This window comes from Lynx rufus, unplaced genomic scaffold, assembly GCF_022079265.1.
Source record: "Lynx rufus isolate CCGP_SWC_20201006 ecotype Redwood Valley unplaced genomic scaffold, mLynRuf1.p SCAF_20, whole genome shotgun sequence".
Classification (NCBI taxonomy): domain Eukaryota; kingdom Metazoa; phylum Chordata; class Mammalia; order Carnivora; family Felidae; genus Lynx; species Lynx rufus.
The window spans coordinates 3,890,451-3,905,618 of record NW_025814835.1 but is presented as its reverse complement, the minus strand read 5'-3'; positions in this window follow the sequence as shown (position 1 = coordinate 3,905,618).

The window sequence follows — 15,168 nt, the reverse complement described above, 5'->3', positions numbered from 1 at the left end:
GTTTTCTCGAAAATCCCTACTTCCTAGAGTCTGTCAGGCCGAACACTCTCGCGTTGTAGGAAGACCGAGAGGAAGGGGCCCGTGGGAAAGCAGGTGTGTGCCCCGCAGGTAGGTGCCTGTGTGCAGGTGGCATTTGTGTGGTGGCAAGACGCTGTCTTGTTATGGTCTCAGTAGGAGGAACAGGAGGAGGGCTGAGGCTCGGACAGAGGGCAGGCCGGGCAGAGGGAGGGGTGCCTGGAGATTGCGTTGTGCGTGACGACTGGACTCGTGTCTCCACTGTGATTCTTAAACGTGCTGGTCATTCTGTCACTGGTAGGAGGAGGGAATGAACAGATGGGTCCACCTGAAGGAGGGAGAGGCCCGAGAGAGGCTGTAAAGTCAGCAGCGGGCCACCGGGCCATGCAGCCTCTGTCGACGCGCAACAAGTGTGGCCCACGGGTCACGGACGGACATAGCGAGCGTCGCGCGTGAGGAGGGGAGGCAACTAAAATAAGTCTTCGGGAGCGAGAAAGGAGGAAGAATGGCGTTGGACGTTGAGTGGGCCATCCTGAACTGGTAGATGGAGAGAGCCTGTTACAACCATCAGAGATGGGTCATGGATCTCATCTGGAAAGAAAGAAATCGCCCAAAGAGAACTGGAGCGTGGCCTTTCTAGGGTTAAACATCCTTAAGCTTTAGAGAGAATGTATAAAAGAAAATTTCTTTCTGAAATAATTTATGGAAATGCTGTGCTCCCTTTGAAGGCTCCATGTCACTGCGTGGCACTACGCAATGTTCTCTTTCTTCACCTGTCAGGCAAAGACCACCTCGAAGAGTCTCACCGCTGATTACTAGTTAATTGTCATTAATAAGTGACAACTGACATTATGGGGGCTTAATGCAGAGAGAACAGAAAAGAGCCACAGATATTCTAATGAGCTGACTCCTACGTGCCCTCTATTGTTGTCGAAAATGAGGAGCTGTCGTCATTGTTCGGGAGATGGGCTTCAATTGCTCTGGAAAATATTCTCTTTTAATTTCTTTATGCATAGATAATTCCTGGAACTCTGTATTTCTCTCTCCCCCACCCCCCTCTCACACACACACACACACACACACACACACACACACACACACACGCATGCACGCACACTCTCTCACTTTCTCCTACGAGCATGCCCCAAACTCCCAACTTACGAGGTACCATCACTTACTCCCAGGCAGGGAAGTGGTGCGCTCTAAAATGGCTTATTTTTATAGACCAGATAGAAAAGAAAGGCAGTTTAATGTCATAGTTTTAGTTGACTTGGATGGGGAAGAGGTGGAGAGGGCCGGAGCTGAGAGATGAAGGAAGGAGCCTGGGAGGGGTTGATGTCACAGGGAAAGGTCCTCCAGACACAGCGGACAGATGAAGGGATGGTCAAGAACATAGGAGCACAGGTAGATAGCCAGTCTACCTGAGAGAAACTTTATGCTTCCCAGCCCTTATACCTTAAAAACAAAGTTAACAAACAAACAAAAATCCCCACAGAATCTTCCAGAAGAGAAGCCAAAGATGAGGGAAAATGATTCAGTAGGTATTGAATTGAGCTGTGTCAGTTGCCATTTGTTTTTGGCAAACTTTACCCAAGCAGAATTTGCTTGTAAAACTCCTTAATCATCAGGACACCTTGGCAGGGACTTGGGTTTCTCTCTTGCACGTGTGTGTGTGTGCATGCATGTGCACGCATCAATGCCGCCGTGTACTTTGAGGTTTAGAGTAAAAGACAAAGCGCAACAATTTCTGTGTTAACTCGAGCCACCTTGCCGTATTCTCTGTCCGGCTGTGGGCAGAGGGCGAGGCGTTAGAATTGCCTGTTGCATTCAGTCTCGGCTCTAATACTGAGGATTTCCAAACAGGGTGGTGTGGAATGTTCTAGGGGGAAACTCAGGCTGAAGCCAATGTTCAAACAAGATATGTTGTTTTGCAAGTGCCAACACCTCCCAACAACAATTTTGCGTGCTATCAGATCATTTCACACCATGCCGTGCCACCTTCTATCAAGTCTTATCGCACAAATGCAGTTTCAAGCTTGATATTTGATGGTGTGCTGGTAAAGGGAAACATCCCGTCTTGCTCCTTAAATGTTGCTGGGCCAGTGACCCCTTCATGCGATGGTAAAACCCTCTGCCTGTGTTTATTTCGGCTCCGCGATAGGTTTTGGAAAAGTGGCAGGGCTTCGAGTCGCAGTGGCCAGTGGGGTCTGGCTTTCTCCACGTCAGCGCCGACCTGGGGATCCACGTGATCCTAACAGGCCGGAAAGAGATGGCAAGAGATGACCACCCTTGCGTTCGAAAGAGCTCATCGGCAGTCACGTCGCGCTGTCGGCGCGTGTTGTGATCTCAATAAAAACATTTCATTCCTGTGCACGTGTGCCGCTGGGGGACCACATCCGGAGCATTCATGCTTGTGTCCTTGAGATTTCGGACCTAAGTCCTCAGCTTTGCGCTTAGATTTGGTTTGCTTTATTTGGAAATGCTGGAGATTGGTCCCAGCTTGGTATCATCCATCTGCAACTGTGATCTGCATGACGCCAATATCCTCACCTAAGTTTTGCACAAAAATGTGGAAACGGGCATGATGGGCTTGTTCCAGGCTCTGCACGGCTGGTCCTGCTGGACTCTGATGCATCTCTACTCAGGACTTTTTCTGGCATCGTGCTCTTGTGGAGCGAGCACAGGATTTAGAGCCTGAATATCAGACTACTTCACAAAACTCTGTTTCTTTATCATCAGAATTATAAGAACACACGGACTCTGCCCCATTCTGTGCCCGGCACACGGAAGGAGCCTCGTAACCTGTAGATATTATCGCGATTGTCATTAGACCTGCTAGATTCATTACAGGGATACCTTGCAGCTCGTTGCTCTCTTGCCCACAAAAAAATCATGGAAGATACGGTGGCAGACAGGCGAGCGCACTGATAGGTTGGTGAGAGTAGTCACGTACTTGAGTGGGAGACGTACAATGTTAGCTGCCTCGTGGGGTCCAATGATGTGGGGTGTCACAGCCCCGAGGTGACCCTCCTCCATCACCACCAAACTTCAGCTCAGTATCTAAATGTAAACCTTGGTAAAATCCGAGCTGGGGAAAGAGGAAGGGGTCTGGGCAAGGAGATGAGTTGTAGAAGGCGTGGTTTTGTTGTTGAAGGTAGAACCGCATAGATGTGTGGTTGGAATCCAGCACCGCGTCTCCTTCCAAGGGGCAGGTGCACAGGGGTTACTGGGGCAGTGAACAGTGTTTCTCTCTATAGGGTTCTGACCAGGGACTTCACTGGGCTTACCAGGTGGACTAGGGTAGAATGTGTGGTCCAGGAGGAGATGTCTGTGACCATAAGAGTAGCAGGTGGAAACGCCCTACCTCTACAATGAGCCCCAGTGGGGTTCCTGCTTGGCTTCCTGGGGGCTGAAGCCCTTTAGAGAATAGCTATTCCACAGGAGACCAGGAGCCAAGGTCTGTTTGCTGTAATCCAGAGAAGTCACACTGAAACCCCATTGTTATATGGTGCCTTGGCCTAAATCCGAACTCCTCTTCTTCAGCTGGAGTAAGGGTGAGGGAGAGAAAGCCTATGGTTCCCCTTGAGTTAGAAGGCGGAGCCAGCAGGTGGCGGGGTGATCGCCATCAGGGAAGATTTACTGCTTCCTTCTGCTGAGTTGGATCAAAAGGACTTCAGTAGGCCCCGTGATCTGGATGACTGAGACAACATTTGGTCAAATTCTGGACTGTTCTGATGCTTTTACTTTTATTTGGCGATGCTCAGTTTATGTTCCAGAAACAGCCTTTAGTTATTCAGTTTTAATATCTTCTTTCAGACCCATTGCTGATTCCAATTCACCTTTATCACTTTGTCAGTTCTCTGCACTTAGGAATTTTCGGCTGCACGTACCTGGGCTTCTTACCTTTGGTCTTGATTTAATTCATCATTCTTTCTGTTAACTCCACTAGCTTCATCAACGGGGTCCGACGGGGTCCTCACAGCATCCCTGGGTGTCAGGTGAAGGACTAGGGCTCAGTATCACTTACAGCCTCTTCTCTGCCTTCACGTAGCTTCTAGCAGACTTATCTGTGTTCAATTCCGGTTTCCCAGAAGCACAGACATAGTTTCCTTCTAAAAAGTCTCACTCATTCATACCCTCATTCGTCAGACCAACATTTACTCCCAGGTGTGTGGTATTTTGGTAAACGCGCAATGAAAACATGAATACGGCTTTCACAGGTTAGATTATGCGTTAGAGTGGAGACAAACGGGCCGGTTAAAGAACAGAGCAACCACCCAAAGAGCTAGGAGAACATGTGTGAGTTTATGAGCATCGGGAGGTCTTCAAAGAGGCGGTTGTCACATATTTTGGTTATAATGTTTCCATTAAAATGAGTGTATAGTGAGTTCATTGCAAAATCAACTTTAATATCAACACTTTGTGACATGAAGTTCACGGTCCGGGTGGTAACCTACAATCACATCAGGTGATGGGTGCTGTGTGCGAGCTGGCTCCCACACAGGTGCCATTGTTTTATTTTTTTATGTTTATTTATTTATTGAGAGAGAGAGAGAGAGAGAGAGAGAGAAGACAAGCAGGGGAGGGGCACAGAGAAGAGAGACAGAATTCCAAGCAGGCTCCTCACCATGAGAGCAGAGCCCGATGTGGGGATGCAGGGCTCGAACTCACGAATGGTGAGATCGTGACCTCAGCCGAGATCAAGAGTCAGAGGACTGGGGCGCCTGGGTGGATCAGTTGGTTAAACGTCTGCCTTCGTCTCAGGCCATGATTTCATGGTTCGTGGGTCGGAGCCTGGCGTCAGGGTCTATGCTGACAGCTCAGAGCCTGGAGCCCTCTTCGGATTCTGCCTCTCTCTCTCTCTCTCTTTCTCTCTCTCAAAAATAAATAAACATTAAATAAAAAAGAGACGCTTAACTGACTGCACCACCCAGGTGCCCCATGGGCGCCATTATTTTCAATAGCACCCAAGTGAGTTTGAACTCTGCGTGACTCCTGCTCACAGAGGAGGGAAGAGCCCCTTCCTTCCCCCTGTTTCTTCATTTTTCTGTTGTGGAACGAGTCACTGCAAACTTAGTGGCTATAAACAACCCTACTTATGTATCTCAGCTTCTGTACATGGGACATCTGGATCCTCTGTTCATGGTCTCAATGGGCTGAAATCCGGGTGTTGGCTGGGGTCTCATCTGAAGATCGGGTTTCTCTTCTAAACTCTGAAGCCTGGCAAAACCTAGTCCCTTGCGTTGTGAGACCGGTACCCTCAGCAACCAAAGACCACCCAGAGTCCCTGCCACATGGTCCCCTCCACAACATAGCAAATTGCTTCTTTAAAGTGAGTGGGGGAGTGTCTTTATTGCTTTGAGACTCTGTTTGGAGTTCATCCTGCTTAGATCAGGCCCACCATGGATCACTTTTCTTTTGTTTAACTCAAAGTCATCTGAGTAGGAACCTTAATCACGTCTCAGATCCCTTCCCCTTGGCACATAAGGTAGCCTAATCACGACAGCGACAGCCCATCCCAGTCGCACGTGCTGCCCACACTCCAGGGGAAGGGATCACACGCGACGTGCACACGGGTTAAGAGGGGGGATGCTAGGGCCATCGGAGCATATTGCCTTCCTTGTCACTTGCGTGCCTGAGGTCACGTTCCTCGGTACAGAAGATCAAGTCACATGATGCCTGCTGACCGTCTGGCCTCCCGCCTTGCTGTGCTGACACCCCTCTGCGGTCCCTTCTCTGTGCTCCAGCCACGCGGCCCAATTTTGTTTTAAATATGTTCCGTTGTCTCCACGGCCTGTGGCTCCTTCCCCTCCCCTCTTCTGAGAACCCTCACGTCTCAGCTTCACGTGGCTTTCTCTGGAAAGCCTCCCGAAATTCTCTGCCCTGCCCATCAGCCGCTCTCTCTCTGGGCACCTGGGTGACTCCGTCCTCTGTCCCAGCATCGTCATTGCGTGTTCCTGTGTCACCGGCAACGATCTTTGCTGAAACCGCGAACTATGGGGACCCGGGTTACCACTCTGCAGGGGCTGGCGCGGGGCCAAGAAGTTAGGGGAGCAGTTCAGCGTTGGGTGTTTTATCCACGATGGCCTCGGGGGGGGGGGGGACAGGGTCGCCGGTGCCCTCGGTGAACCTGTGCGCCGCTTTGCTCTGTCGGCCCGTGTGGAGCTATTACCGATGCGCTGGCCCCCTGGCCGGGCTGGGCTCCTTCGCGGGCACCGTTCGTCGGCCCATCCTGTCTTTACATCTCGGTAACGGCCCTCGTGGTTGATCTGTTTCCCTCTTCCCCAGCACACTGAGCGTCCTGGAACTGGCGACACTGCCTCACATGCTCGTCTGTCCCTGGGGCCCCGTGCAGCGCTTGGCACAGCTCAGCACGTGCGTCAGGGGGCAGTCCCGCAGGGGGTTTGGGACGCCCAGAAGAAGAGTGTCAGCTCTGGGGTCAGACTAGCCCGTGTCGAATCCTGGTCATCCGAACAGTGGGCTGTGGGACTCAGTTTCTCCTCCTGGGATCCGAGGCGACCACAGCACCCCCTTCCTCAGGAACCCACGTGGGGATGAACAGAGAGAACGCGCCCCAAGCGCGCAGGGCAAGTGCTCATTGAACAGAAGCGATGACTATTGGCAACAAATAAAGCCTCGCGTCTCCGAGCCTGGGCGCTAAGCTGGCTGTCCGTGGCAACGTGGGAAAAGTGGAGTCCGCTCGTGCGAGGTGGGCCGGAGGTCAAGCCCGGGAGCTCGCGGAGCGTCCTGGCCATGGGGAAGGCCTGGGGATCAGAGTCGGGGGGCTGGGGGAGTCACTTCACGGCGCGGAGCCCCACGACGGCAGGGCTCCCCCGGGCGAGAAGGGATCCTGGTGGCCACGGCGACTTGGCAACAGGAGAGAGTAACGTTGTTAATATCAGCTTTAGAGAGATGGTGAATCCACCTGTATTTGGCCAGAAATACTATGGAATTCTTCCAGCACGCGGCTTGGACCTACCTGAAGTTTCCAGATGTGTCTTCTGTGCTGATACCGTGGGCCGGCAGAGCATTGATAATTACAGTAGAACTACATTTTAGCTACACAAAGGCGAGATTGTTGAATCGGGTGTCGGTTAATGACGAGCACATTTGGCGAACTGCAGACGCCTCGTGTCCCGACCCAGGGGCAGGTGCGCGCGGTGGGCCGGGTGGGCCGGCGGCTGCGTTCCTGCCCCGGACAGCCAGCCCCAAGCGGAAAGGAGGTGTTTGTTCAGTGTTATTGTTTCTGCCACGGGGAATTGGGAATATGCTTCCCTTTGTTTAAAGATGGATTTTTGTCAAGATATTTTATTTATTTTATTTTTTTAATGTTTATTTATTTTTGGGGGGGGGAGGGAAGGCAGAGAGAGAGGGGGACACAGAATCTGAAGCAGGCTCCAGGCTCTGAGCTGTCAGCACAGAGCCTGACGTGGGGCTCGAACTCACAGACCGTGCGTGAGATCATGACCTGAGCTGAAGTCGGACGCCCAATCGACCGAGCCACCCAGGCGCCCTTTGTCAAGATACTTTAAAAAGTGTTCATGTGGGTACAGATTGCGGTGGAAAAATACATGCTGGGCATAGCTGTTCTGTGTGGGGAGGGTGTGGATAGAATCTGAAAGCAGAAGCTTCTCTCAGTTTCTTTCCCTTCAGTGGCTGGTATTGTTTATTTTTATTTTATTTTATTTTATTTTATTTTATATTTTATTTTATATTTTATTTTATTTTATTATTTTTAATGTGTATTTATTTTTGAGAGACGGAGAGAGAGACAGAGACAGAGAGTTCTAGTGGGAGGGACAGAGAGAGAGAAAGAGAATCCCAAGCGGGCTCAGTGCTGTCAGCACAGAGCCCGATGCGGGGCTTGAACTCCCCAACCGTGTGATCATGACCTGAGCTGAAATCAAGAGTCAAATGCTCAACCAGCTGAGCCCCCCAGGTGCACCAGGTATTTTGACGAGCCGGGCCTTCCTTCAGGCCATCATTAGCATCTTATGGGGGAAAAGCGTTCAGTCCATAAATATGAGAACAGGCTCCTAACTGATCCTTGGACCGAGTTCGTTTCCATTAGATTTCGCCGTTGGAAAAGGCTCCTACTTGGAGAGCGCTGCGTGTGAAATGAGCTGATGGCATCGCCCACGTCTGATGACGAAGGCAGGCCCTTTGAGACACCGTGTTCAGGAAGGGAGGGGAGACGGAGGGAGGGGTGTGAGGGTGAGCAGGGTTTTTCTGTCATAAGCACAACTGCATAGAACTCAGAAGTGCCAGCCGAATATGTACCCACGCTGCTAATTAATCTGATGGTTCTGGAAGAGCTGGTGATAAAGGCCCATCAGCAGTTCCCACTTGGTGTCATTAGGGCCCAACGTAGGCACACCTGGGGAGGGTCCATATGATGGAGCCCACCAGAGACGAAAGCCACAAAAGAACAAAACAGGGGAGCCCAGGCAGGGCTGCGGCACCTGCCAGCCAGTCCGGCTGTGGCTTCTGCGTTTAGCAGGACGCACGGCGGGGTAGCCACCTGGGAAAGGCGCCGAGCTGCCGGGCCATCCGCGGCCTGGCGTGCCGTGTTCCAGTTGTTGTCTAGGCTTGCAGCCACAGCTGCAGAGTTCTGCTTGTGACCGAAAGGGTTTTATTTTTCTCCCTTTCAATTTTCCTTTTGCGCGAATTTCCACCGGTGCCTGGAAGGAACATATGGCATGGTGATTGCATTAGGATCGTTTGTACATTCAGCTAGCAGGGCTCACAGTGAGTAGAGAAAACAATTCACTTTGAAACACGGGATGCATAGGGGCCCTTGTACCCCAACGTTTATAGCAGCACTTTCAACAGTAGCCAAATTATGGAAAGAGCCCAAATGTCCATCAACTGATGAATGGATAAAGAAATTGTGGTTTATATACACAATGGAATACTACGTGGCAATGAGAAAGAATGGAATCTGGCCCTTTGTAGCAACGTGGATGGAACTGGAGAGTGTGATGCTAAGTGAAATAAGTCAGGCAGAGAAAGACAGATACCATATGTTTTCACTCTTAAGTGGATCCTGAGAAAGTTAACAGAAGACCATGGGGGAGGGGAAGAGAAAAAAAAGAGGTTAGAGAGGGAGAGAGCCAAAGCATAAGAGACTCTTAAAAACTGAGAACAAACTGAGGGTTGATGGGGGGTGGGAGGGAGGGGAGGGTGGGTGACGGGTATTGAGGAGGGCACCTGTCGGGATGAGCACTGGGTGTTGTATGGAAACCAATTTGACAATAAATTTCACATTAAAAAAAAAAAAAAAGAAACACGGGAGCAGAAAGTTTGAGGCCTTGAGTTCCTACCCTTCCCAGAAGCAGAATGACCGTAGGTTCCAAACAGACGGGGAAGCTGGGAGGTGGCTGGCCCCACTGGGAGTCTGGACTCCTGAGTGTGTTCGGGCTCCGTAGATGATGCCTCTGCTGAGATAGTTGGATTCAAAAGCTTGCACAGACCGCACCCCCCAACACACCCTACAGGGGCCTTTGCTCGGCGACTTTGCAACAGGAAGTCACACTGGGTACATCTTCTGTCCTACGGATCGTGCTGTAGATTTTCTCTCACTTTGTGTCAATCAGGAAAAAAAAAATACAGGAAGATGACTTCTTTCTTCCCAAATCCAACATCCCCTTTCCTTCCCTCTCTCAAGACCTTCAGAACTCTCTTTATGTACAAATGTTTGTCACTCTTCAAACGCTGCCCTGATACCCTCATTGATTCGGGTGTGTCATGTCAGCAGAGACCCCAACCCACCGGTGCTGTAAACCACTAACTGCCCGGTAGGCAGTTTCCTGAACTGGTGACCCTCCAGACCAAAGTTCCACACTCAGGTATCTTTGAGAAACACTGGGATAAACACAGACAGATAAACGTATTTACGGCAGGATTCCTGAGTCTTCAAACACGTGCCGTGAATTTCCACGCGTGAACATGTTGTGTTCATGTTGTGTTTTGTGAGACATTTAAAAAAATATTTATTGGGGCGCCTGGGTGGCTCCGTCAGTTAAGCATCTGCCTTTGGCTCAGGTCATGATCTCACGGTTCATGGGATCGAGCCCTGCGTTGGTTTTCTGTAGAGCCTGCTTCGGATCTTCTGTCTCCCTCTCTCTCTGCGCCTCCCCTGTTCTCTCTTTCTCTCTCCAAATAAGTAAACATTTAAACAATACTTACTTGTTTGTTGGTAAAATATACGAAACATAAAATGGACCACTTTAGCCATTTAAAAATGTGCAGGGCGGGGGCATGATGCACATTCACAGTGCTGTACAACCGTCACCACCACCCAGCTCCAGAACTTTGGCGTTACCCCAAACTGAAACACTGCCTCTATCCCACAATGCTGTTCCCCATTCCCTCGATTCTACCTCCCGTCAGTGTGAATTTGTCCACTCCCGGTTCCTCATATAAATGGAGTCATACGCTATGTGTCCTTTTGCGTCTGGCTGATTTCACTTACCAATAATGTCCTCTGGGTTCGTCCATGGTCTAGCAGGTGTCAGAATGTCCTTCCTCTGTAAGTCTGAGTAATATTCCACTGTATGGATAGATCACACTTTGTTTATCCATCCATCCATCAATGGACACTTCTGTCGTTTGCCCCTTTTGGTTATTGTGAATAGTGCTGCTGTGAGTATTGGTGTACACGTATCTATTGGAGTCTCTGCTTTCAACTCCTTGGGGGACACACCCAGAAGTGTAAGCGCTGGATCATACAGCAATTCTGTGTTTAACTTTTTCAGGAGCCACCAAACTGTCTTCCCCAGCAGGTGCACCATCTTCCATTCCCACTGGCAATGCACAAGGATTCTAATTCTCTGCATCCTTGCCAACACTTGTTCCCTTCCATCATTTCTGGTAATAGCCATCCTAGCGGGTGTGAAGTGGTACCTCACTGTGGTTTCCATCTGCATTTCCCTGATGCATAGTGATGTTGAGCATCTTTTCATGTGCTTATTGGCCATGAGTGTGTCTTCCCTGCGCAAATGTCTGTTCATGTTCTTTGCCCATTTTTGAATTGGGTTGGTTGTTTTTTATTGTTGAGTTGTGAGAGTTCTTTATATATCCTGGATACTAATCCCTTATTAGATATATGATTTAAAAATATTTACTCCCATTCTGTGGGTTGTCTTTCACTCTTTTGATTGTGTCCTTTATGTACAAACATTCTTAATTGTGAGTGATGGAATAAAATTTTTCTAGTTTGTGTGTGTGTGTGTGTGTGTGTGTGTGTGTGTGTGTGTGTGTATGACTTATGCTTTTGGGGTCATACCTAAGAATCATGCAAGTCCAATGTCATGAAGCTTTTCCTTTATGTTTTCTTCTAAGAATTTTATAGCTGTAGCTCCTGTGGTGAGGTCTTTGATCCATTAGGAGTTAATGTTTTCATGCACTATAAGTAAAGGGCTAACTCTAGCTTTTTGCTTGTGGGTATTCAGTTGTCCCAGCACCATTTGTGAACAGATTGTCCTCTCCTCACTGAATGATCTTAACACCCTTGTCCTATGCCAGCACCACATCGTTTTGATTGCTGTAGCTCTGTAGTAAGTTTTTCAATCAGGAAGTGTGAGTTCTCCAACTCTGCTTGTCTTTTTCGTGATTGTTTTGGCAATCCCCACAATGTCTTGATTATCAACCATTTCTTTTTTTTCCTTGGGCCTATTAACATCTCTCAGATAAATAATCCATAGAACTGATTACTCTGAAAGCACATTTTTTTCAGCTTAGTTCTGATTTGTTTTTCTGAAGTCCTTAAGAAAACCACTGACCCATTTTTGTTCACATTCGACATAAGAAAATAATGGACCAGGCTGTTAACAAAAATGCAGGTGAACTGAATTTTGTTCTTGTCCCTGAAAACCCACGCTGTGTGAAAACTTGAGTCTCCTGTCATCCTTCAGGTCTAGTGACTGAACCTTTCTGTGTCTCTTCTTCTCCTTTTTCCATTCGTGAGACTGGATGGCAGCCTGTTCAAGATGTTGTGACAATTAATGAAACAGAATCTGTAAAATGCTTTGAGTGCTTTGAAAGAAAAGTGTCATGTAAATTCAAGGAGAAGCACTCGTATCTCCCGAATCAGTGCAAACATAAATTTTCCCCCATCATTTCATGGAATGTTGCAGGTGGCATATTCCTTCTTCCTGTGATCCTGAGATCACCTGAAATCTAGGAGGGGCACTCTTACCCTAACTTGCATTATGAAATTTTGTTATGAAAAGGCTCATCTAAAGCAAATCAAACGTGGGACGCCTGGGGGCTCAGTCAGTTGAGCGTCCGACTTTTGATTTCGACTCAGGTCATGATCTCACGGTTCATGGGATAGAGCACCACGTTGGGCTCTGCGCTGAGCATGGAGACTGCTTGGAATTCTCTCTCTCCCTCTCTCTCTCTGACCTTCCCCCACCCATGCACATGCTCTCTCACTCTCTCTCAAAATAAATAAACATAAAAAATAATAAAGCAAATCAAACGTAAACGCACGTCTGCTGCAACTTAGACCCTGAGCCCCCAGGTGTGGAAGAGTGGTTTGTCACTACTCAGGCCCGCTTGGATACACAGCTCCCCCTTAATGTATTCAGGTTAATTTTTATTAATGTTATATAAATATATACATACCTTTTAAAATGCAAATAGTTCTAAAGGCTTATGATGGTGAAAAATGCTGTCCCTAAGTCACCTCCAGTGTCCTTATCCTGGTAACAGTGGTTCTATTTTACGCTCTGGGTACTATGTGATGACGTCCTATGTGGATGACATCAGTGCCGTGTCACCACGCCCCCACCACATCTTGCGTCACGCCAGCATTCCGGCGGTGGGTCGTCCTCTGTGTTTTCGTCAGATCAATGGTCCACTTGGACATGACCACGACTCTGGAAATATTACGTAGAGCTCAACCATATAGTGCGCGAGGATTGCATTCCTTTGTTGTGCATTGCACTTTCCTGGTGTTAATTTTTTGCGGGGGAGGCTTCCATTTCTATGTTCCTGTTACTGATCTATGGCACAGTTGATTACTCCCATTTTCTTGATATATTTTCTTCACTTTTTCCAAATCACCACACTCTTGCTTTTTTTTTTTTTTTTTTAAGTGTCCTTGTTGGTTCCTCCTTTCTGTCTGGCCTCAGGTTCTTATAAGATGTAGAAAGTAAGCACAGTACCAGCTGGTATTGGAAAACCTCACTGGCCTTTGGAGAAGGCACACTCAGTGTCCTCTTTTCCACACTACAGCTGCTATCGCCTGGCCGCAATTATCAGTCTTTTTCAACCTATTCTTTGAAAAGATTAATCGAAAAGGTATCGTTGGGGGAAAGAAATATAGAAAGACTACTTGAGAAATAGAAGTGTATTTACATGCAATAATTTTCTTCTATGGGGCCATTGCTGGGGATGGGGGAGTTAGAGATATTTAAGGTTACATACACACACACACACACACACACACACACACACACACGATTTATTCTCAACGAGGGGCACTGAGTGAGAAGTTAACGCACACTTTCTATTAACAATAATGAGAACTATGAGTGTGTGTCCACTCACAACACTGGAGATTTGCCCCTTAGAGTCCACATAAATTTGAGCAGTTGACCATGTGAAACGTTCTTTTATGGACAAGAAGAGCACTGAGAAGCTGCTACATGTTTTCCTAAACCTGACCACCTACCAGTATATGTCTGCATAATTCTTCAGTGTTTCTTCCTGGAATCCGGATGTAACGAACACTTTGCTGATCCGGTGAAGGCACTGCCTATGGCTGTCTGTCTCTTTGCAAAAGTCACGTCATGGTTGCATCTTTGGATATTAAATCTAACCTGGGACTACAATTCTTCCCTTTAGGAGATATGATTAGAAATCTTCCAGCTGCTCTAGAGCAGTGAATTCTATACCTCTATCTGTCCCTGTACTTCATGCAATATGGAGACTCCTGTTTGAAAATGGAAGCTGTCGCTATAAATAGATTCCCACGCGCTCCCACACACACACTGGCCGATTGCTAGGGAGGGTGCTGGGCTTATGGAGTTCTCTTTCCTTGCTTTGTGCAAACCAGAGGCTTATACCATTTAGTTTCTAATATATTTTGAAATACCTTGGAAAAAGTATCAACAGATAGGCAGGACCGGCCCACCAGAGAGCACCATCCACAATGACCCAAATTTCTTACCTAATTCAGGGCAATTCCACCCAAAACAGGATGCACCCAAATGCAGCCCTTGGCTTTGAAGACTTGATTCTCAATATTCAACAGACAATTATTAATCGACAGGGAGTATTATTAATTACACGTGTTTTTATATACCTCCTTTTCTATGAGGACCTGTCTGAAGCCTCCCCCAGCGTGTCTTTGTGACTTCCGGGCAGATGAGGCCATGGACTGCTCGTGCACCTGCTGTGTGGCTCACGGTGGGCTGTGCCTGTGTCTGGAGCGCCCTGGGGACTGGCAGAAATCACCAACGTCACAAAGATGCTCTCGCCACGTGCCAACAGCCCAGGACCAAACGCCACGTTCGAGCCACTTTCTTGGTGGCGTGACTTCACACACGGATGCCGTCACTGTGATTTGCCCCTCGCTGTCTCTCAGCCGCAGTCTTTGTGGCTTTTGCTTCACTTCCAGGCCTCAAACCGAATTTGGTTTAATGCTAGTTTAAAGTCTTCTACGTTATTTTGCTAGTTTAATGCTAGTTAAAGTCTTCTACGGTTCAATTTGCAAAGGAGGAAGGGAGGAAAAGAAGTAGATGCAGCTTAATCTCCCCCAAACTGATGCCTTCAGATTCTGCTTTTTGTTTGGGTCACATGTGTTATTCCTGTTTGATATCGAGGGAGAAAAAGGGACCAGTAAAGGGGACCTGCCACGACCCCCTCCCCCCAGCGCCGCGAGGGTGGTGCTCAGTCTTCCCTTGCTTCTCTTTGATGACGACTTTTGTTCCTGTTGGACAGAGCGGCCTGGAACCAGAGGGTCTGGTGCTTTGAGTTTTTGAAATAAAACAAACAAAGAAGAGTTAAAATGGAAATCAATAGGCTGTTTCTCTCAGGTTCAGGGGCTGGGCTTCCCTACGTGCGGTGGGATATCCGGCCGCCTCCTTGTCGTGTCTCCAAGCTTCTACCCCAGGCCAGGGAGGTGCCAGGCTCCCTAACAAG